Below are 8,099 nucleotides of genomic sequence, written 5' to 3' on the forward strand. Positions count from 1 at the left end.
TGGTGGAATTTGTGACAAGTTTCTTCAGCGACTTCTGTGAAAGGCCTGTTTGTGGTTTCTGCTGGTTCAAACATCCAGTCTTCATACACGTCACTATTTAGTGGATAAATTCCAGTCTTCTTAAATGCGTTAACTGCAGTCTGAATGATGGAAGATTTCATGTAAGCGACGCCAAATAGTTCGGGAATTTAATACTCAGTAACCATTGATGGTGAATTTGTTCGCATCCATTTTTTGACTTCTGACGAATAATATTGACTTAATGGTGCCATAAACGCAACGTCTAGTGTTGCATTCGATGCGAACAATGGGGTGGAAAGCATAGAACAACAACATTTTTCTCTCGAGCCTTGTTTATGAATTCCAGGTTTTTGGTATGTGTTGAATGCCCATCTAGTAATAGTAAAACCGGGTTATCCTTTGTTGGATTCGAATGGTTTAAAAAATGGTCAAACCAAGTTAAAAACAAATCTGTCTGCATCCAACCACTGGGATGATAGACAGCAATTGAACATGGTGGAGCTCTCCTCAAGTATGTTTACATGTCTATGCGCTCTGACTCGAGGAAAAAACGAACAAAGGCGGTATAAACTGTCCAGAAGCACTCATGCAGATTTCAATTGTTATTGTTTTGCCACGTCCTGCAGCAGTAAGAGTTCCAACCTTATGATTGAAATTAAAGATAAAGTATTGACGCTAAGAAAATTAAAAGGAACTTACCTGATACTTTTTTGGGAACCGTTGATATGCCCGTTTCTTCGACGTTATAAATACGATCAGGTGTGAAGTGGTATTTATCCATTAATTCTGTCAGCAGCTCAAAAAACTTAGCGACAGATACTCGATTGAAACCCATGGCTCTGGCTCCAGAGGTTCCTTCCGGCTTACGAAGGCTAATTTTAGGATTTCTCTTCAAAATATTTTGCACCCACATATATCCAGCCATCCCAGTTTCTTTGTCAAAATCGTTTTGTATGTTATTTCTTTCTGCTAGTTGGAATGCAAGTTCACGCAAATCCTTGATAGTTATGGGGAACAAACGGCTTTCGAGCTGAATTATATGTTCAGATTATTCATTTTTCTTGCTCTTTTGTAAACACGGTTTCAATTGTTCCAAGAGATCACTTTTTTGCGCAGGTTTCAAGTTTAATAGATTTGTCGGCAACTTTCTTATATCTGTCCCTTACAGTGCTCTTAGGGACATTAAAGGTCTGACAAGCTTTTTTTAAACCCCATCTCATTTTTAAGAACGGCATCAAGTGCAGATTTCATTTCCGATTCTTGCCAAGACTGCCGCGTTGTTTTCCGAATGTAATTTCGTACCATATTAGACTAAAAAACATTAAAAAAAAAGACAGAAATTAGGAAAAGATAAACCCGTCAGCTACTGAAAACATTGGGGGTAAGACCGCATAGGGGCATGACCGCCCATATGCGGTTTTGCCCCATTCGGATCCTACCGTAACTTATTGAATTTCTGGTTGAATTCTTTACTTTTCGACTTTTTTTTACAAAAAATGATGTTAAAAATGCACTTTCTAAATACTAAAGAGAAAAAGTTAATAATTTTAAGTAATTTACTAATAAGAATAAACATTACATTGCACCCGAACGATAACGAACTGACGAAAAATAACAGAAAGTCCCGAACTTCTCGTCTACTCAACCGTGCTATCTCATACTTGTCAGACATGATCAATCATACCTAAAAGACACATGTTTTGTTAAAAAAGTGTTGCCATTCAAACTTTTTTTCATACTATATAGTACAAAAACGGTCTTGCACCCATATGCGGTCTTGCCCCCACTTCCCCTACTATCAAAATTCTCTTTTCAAAATCCAAGCACTCATTTTGAAAAAGCTAAATAGTAATCTTAAAAATAAGAACAAATTAGGCAATTACTCGCGCAAAAAAAAGTAGCAAGATTCATGGTACCACCCTGCATTTGAAAAACATATATTGATATCATTATGTAGCGGCCAGCGCATTTTTTCTATGACCAAAACTGGTTCTAAATTTAGAAAACGTTGTCAAAATTCATAATCTCGCCGAATGGTTAAAATCACCGTAACGTGATATGACAATATGCCCTCGAATTGTCCGTACAGAATTTTCGTTGAACACATACATAAGTTGTTGGTGGATGAACGAAGTCGGGAAAAACGTAGGACTCTAATCAACATTCAACAACGCCCTATAGCGCCATCAGCCCAAAATCCGTCCTAAACGTTTACTCTTTCGGATAATTTGTTACCTCTAGAATTTCATATGGATTGGTATCAATTAAAACATTTTCTTCATAGTGTAGATGTTTTTAGGTATATTGTTTCGAGGTTTCTTGTCGAGGTTGCCGGCAGCACATCACTGATCACCAATAAGAGCAGAATAGGTCTACAGGTATTGAAACCTTCCTCAACCCATTTTGAACTTCATACTCCTCTGACATCGTACCTCCGTTGTATTTGGACCCCTTATAAGTCGCCTTTTTAATAGAAATGTGTTTCTCCGGAATACCCGTCACAGCAAAGCAAGCGAAATAAGCTCACTAATGATGCTTTCAAATACCTTCTGAAAACTGACGAACAGCATGTGAAGTGGTGATCGATATTAAACGATCTATTTAATGCTGATCCGCAATGTGTTGATGTGATCAATGCAATTAGATTCAGTATGAAATCCTTCTTCTTCACCGTCAAATGTCGCTTACGAGTCCTTAGACAATCTTGAATATTATTTAGGCAACAGCAGGCAAAAAGCAATGCCCTCTATAGTTTTCGCCCTTCATCAGATCTTCTCTTTGGAAGTATGACAATTATTAAATTTGTCCACTCTTTGATTAAATTTTTGATGAACTCGACGCTGCTTGTCATAATTCTTCAGGAATGCCGTCTAGCTCTACCGCTTTGTTGTTTTTTCATTGCTTTGATCTCTTTTCTTCGAACCGTTCAGTTCGTAATCGTTTAATTTTTTGCATTGGACAACTTTAAAAGATGTCAGTTGCATATTTCCGTCGAAATACATGATTTATTACCAAAGCAATGTGTTCTTTTCATCTTCTAAGCTGCTCCTCATCCGAGATCACTAGGTAACCATAGTTATCTTTAGCGCTTCTTGTTTTGATCACTTAACACCTACGAGCTCATTGGTTAACCTACAGAGGATTCTACTATCACCTATTCGCGAATTCTTCTGCTTCATTTGGCAAAGCTTATTTACTTCCTTAAAGTCCAGGGTGAACCTGGTCCTCAACCAACATGCGTCTTGAGCCAGCTCGGTCCCTTGCTACCTGTCTCCATTTTTGCAAGCCAAGTTCGTTGAGGTGCGTGCGCCACCAAGTCGCGGTCTTCCTCTACTGAGTGTCCCTAGGGATTGGATTCAAAGATCTTAAGGGCTGGAGTGTTGATGTCCATTTGCTCTACATGACCCAGCCACCTAAGTCGTTGGAATTTTATTCTTTTAACCACGTCCATGTCGATGTACAGTACATAAAATTCGTGGTTGTATCCTCTCCTCCACTTGCCATCTATGCAAAAAGCACTAAAAAATCGAAGAATTTTTCTCCGAAGACGCTCTTATATTTCTTTGACAGGGTCAAGGCTTTGAGATGCTTGAGGGAAAACTTTACTACTCAATTGCCTTCTAAGTCCGAAGAAAGTTGCGATTTAAAAGAGTTATTCTTCGTTTTGTGCCTAAGAAGACAAAGTCTTCAACATCCTCAAAGCTAAAACTTGCCCATGGTGAGCTGATTCCAAGACGTCGTCGTTGAACGCTCCACTGACATCATGCTTTGACCTTCCAATCATGTCCATATCTATCATCGGCGGCGGCGTATCCGAGTAATTGGATGGACTTTTGGAAGATTGTGCTTATAGTGTTGACGGTTGAGTTTTTCAATTCTTTGCAGAACGATGTTAAAGAAGTCACATGACAGTGCATTACCTTGTCTTAAATCTTTTTTGATATCAAAAGCATCGGTGAGATCTTTCGCCCTTGATAAACCAGCGTGCATTCTCCATCTTCATTTTACAAAAATAGACAAGTTTGAAAGAAATCCCAAAACTAGACATTTGTCTGCAAGGCTCTTCCCTAAAGATGCTGTCATACACATGTTTAAAATTGATAAAGAGATATTGAGTACCGATTTAAGCTCCTGGCTTTCTTTCAAGATCTGTCGTAATCTGAATATTTGGTCAATGGTTGATTTTTCTGGTCTGAAGCCACATTTAAATGGACCTATCGAAGAATATGTCTTTATCTTTATCTTGTGTTGGTGTATGCGCTCAAATCCATCCTTATCCGAGGCTTGTTGGTGCCTCACAACTCGGATATTTGTACGAGGTCAGGAAGTCACCCCGACGTGACGGCACAACTTCAACCTGGAGGACCAGATCCTTAGTATAACCCCAAGAATGGGGCGCCAGATAAAGTGCTCCTTGCAGATTTGAGTTTTAAGCCCAAAAAGATTTCACAGAGTAGTTAAAAAATTGCTATAAAGAAAACATGCACTCAATTTTTTTTTTTTAAAGTCCTTACTGCATCTTTCTATGTTATTATCTGTAAAACAAAATAAATTCAAAATTTTCAATTGGAGCTTAAAATCCTAGTTAAGTACTTAAAGTCATATTCCCTTAAATTAGTTTTAAGACTCTAAAAAAAACAATTTCATTCCTTTATCATGCAATTTGATTAAATAATAAATAAACTTAACCAAAGCCTTTAATACAACAAAGCAAACTTAAATCTTATCAAATATTTTTGGTTAATCACACCTTTTATATCCCTTTTCAACTTTTCTATCCTATTAACTAACAGGAAGTTGTATAATTAGTTAAATTAATTTTAATATTTAATCATAATCAGTTATGTTAAACTTATGTTTTATTAATTCGTAAAACCCTCCTCTTGAAAAAGAATCCATGTATGATATATTAATGAAGGTTTGTTGTACCTACACAATTAGGCTCTAACCAACCAACCCTAATCCTGGCGTTTTCCTTAACTTTCTTCTATTTTATATTCAAATAATTCAAAACCACAAAACAACCATTAAAAACAATCGCACATTGTTATAACCTTTTAGTTGAACAAAATATATTTTTGCCCTCATTCCCTTTTCTACCAAGAAGAGACCCCCCAAAAAAAAACACCAAACCCTTCTATGCGTTTAACTCATTAAATATCACGACTTAATTAGCACCCCGCGGGCTTATTCACATATTTAGGTTTAGTTGAATAATTTATTTTAACTGTCAAAATATTTGACACGCAAAATACCAAAGTCACGAAAATTTTCTATTCAAAAAACTTGGTGTGGCGTAAGTCTTGTAAAACTTTCTTGAAAGCCATCTAATCAAGATAAAAATATAAGTTACTAGGTAAAACGTTTCTTTTGTTTTCATTTTTTTCTTAGTTTAATTAAATGAGAAGCAGGAGGACTCAACATTAAAAAGGTTTCCAACATAAATATATAGTAGTTAAGAGGGTATTTTTTAAAGAAGGAAATTGAAGTTAATATGGACTTTTATGGGGCAGGAACAAGGTACAAATGCTCCTATTAAGATAAGAAATAATTAAACCCTAAATTCATAAGGGTCAATTTGGCTTTTTTAAGAAGTTTTGAAAATAAAAGACTATTTATTAAGTTTCTTAACCTTGATTGCAATCTGCAAGGTTGATAGGTTCCAAACCCACAAACAAAAAACAACCATTTTCGACTGAAACAAGCTTTGAAATCTTACTCCAACACAACAGAAATAAGGAACTCTTGACTTTTTTCAAAGTTCTCAACATTTCTTAAATCCATAAAAGACATTACACAAATGGAATATTGAAGACATTTTTGAATAAATCATCATAATTTGTGTGTAATAAATTCAATTCAAGAACAAGATGATTTTTTATCAAGGCTCTTCTCCCTAAAACACCAACAACAACAATAACAAAAACCCCTTCGAGGCAAATTAATTTTAACATTTCCAACTCAAACTATCTCTGATTTTAGGGTTTTATTTTATTTGAAATTAAATTGGGTCATAAAATTTGAAATTCCACTTTAATTAAATTTCATTGTTTGCATACAAAGGAAATATTAAAATACAAAAATAAAAACTAAAAAAAAAACACAAGAGCAAAATACCAATGAATCGAATGGGCTCTACATCACTCTACGCCGCGTTCCGTCGGCCGCGGCCGCACTACGCATTGCATTGCAGTGGTTTTAATTGTAATTTAATATTTATTTATATATTTTGAAAAAGTGAATACGATACCTCTAGAATACGCGTGATTGTTCATTAAGTGTGCGACATCAACAAAATGAATGTTTTTGAGTACGAGTATAAAAATAATAATTGTCCAAACAGAAATATTTCAAGTTGTTTTAAAACTCATTATCCAAATAAAATGAGTTATCCAATTAGAGTTTTTTTTTTGTTTTAATTTTGTTTTTTAAATTCAAATCCACTTACACAAGTTTTAATTAGTTTTTCAATTAATATTTAGCTTTCATATGAATAAACGTGTAATTTGTCATTGCACAAAATATTGTCGTTTTGGGTGAAAATCATTGATTAAATGTTCCTAAAAATTGTAAATTCTTTAAACATATTGATATCTATATTAAGGCCAAAACCAAAATTGGCCACATAAGCATATTTGGAGGCTCTAAAGTAAATTCATGCATTTTTGAAAAAAGTACTTTTGGTAAACTTCACATTATTTCTCTTTAAAATTCGAAAATGGTACAATGGATTTGAAAATCATACGTAAGAGGACGCTTCTATTACATGTTTTAAGTTCTAGCGAAATGGCTTGGTAAGGAGAATGCACTAACTGATGAATATGGTCGGAAGAACGAATGCTGGATGAGTGCAATCTTAGCGTGGTTTGCCCAATACTCAAGAATGGAGACCCTCCGAAATTGCGTCAACTACAGAGGCATTAAATAAATAAATAAATTAGGTGGTGCAATAGTACGGTAGACAACCCGGGCCTAGTGACTTACAACTCTCAGCCATTCCTGTGTGCGAGTAATTGCAGGGATGGAGGGGACCCTACAGTTTATATGCCGAATCCGAACGGATAATTTGAGGAAGCACTTTTTTCATGACAAGAATTACTCTTGGAGAATTTGTCAATTCCTCCCAAGAGGCAGTTCCCATGAATAAAAACTTTATGTGGCACAGGCAGGGATCAACGCAAGACCTCTCGCATGACAGTCCAACGCACCAACCATCATGCCACGGATACTCTGCTTAATCTCTCTGAAGCCGTAGTCAACAACCTGACAGGTCAATATCAGTGTTGCTTGAGAAAAGTATACCATTGACCAAATATTCAATCAGCGTTATAGATCTTGGAATAAACCCGGGAACTTCACATTGATAGCCACGATCTCTTTATCAATTTCAAGGCTGTGTATGACATCATCTGAGCAATGATTAGTTTTGGCATCCCTGTCAAACGAAAAAAATCTCACCAATGATTTTGATGCCAAAAATGGTTCAAGGCGATGCAATGTCACGAGACTTCTTCAACATCGTTCTGGAAAGAATTGTAAACAAAAAAAAAAGTCAGCACTAGAGGCACAATCAAAGGCCTGTTTAATAAGTCAGATGGAAGATCAAAGCGTGATGTCAGTGACAACATTTTGCCCTACGTTCAATACTGACTCAAGAGACAAAAATAAGTTGCGGGAGAAGAGGAACCTAAAGATGGCATTTATAACCAAGTCTTAGACTTAAATAAGTGTTATAAAGAACAGGTGGATAAGAGGGTGAAAAAACTTCTTGCATCGCTTCAGGAAACCCAAATAACTAGTCTCATGTACAGAGTCATGGTGTGAGCGTTATTTTTGAAAGAGGTGTTTTTATAATTAACAAGCACTCAAGAGGTAATTAGTACCCTTTATATATTTGTATTTAAACACAGTGCGAAGGGAATAGGGAAGGATGGTAAAAGGAGATACCGGTTGCACATTGCTCTTAAAGTTCTGAACATGAAAATGGGAAAGGAAAAAACAGATGCCAAGCATTCCACATTCTCGATGTTCGATTTAAGAAAGAATCTCTATACTTGACAGTACAACCCGAAATTAAG

The sequence above is a fragment of the Eupeodes corollae genome, chromosome 1 (assembly GCF_945859685.1).
Source record: "Eupeodes corollae chromosome 1, idEupCoro1.1, whole genome shotgun sequence".
In the NCBI taxonomy this organism is placed as follows: domain Eukaryota; kingdom Metazoa; phylum Arthropoda; class Insecta; order Diptera; family Syrphidae; genus Eupeodes; species Eupeodes corollae.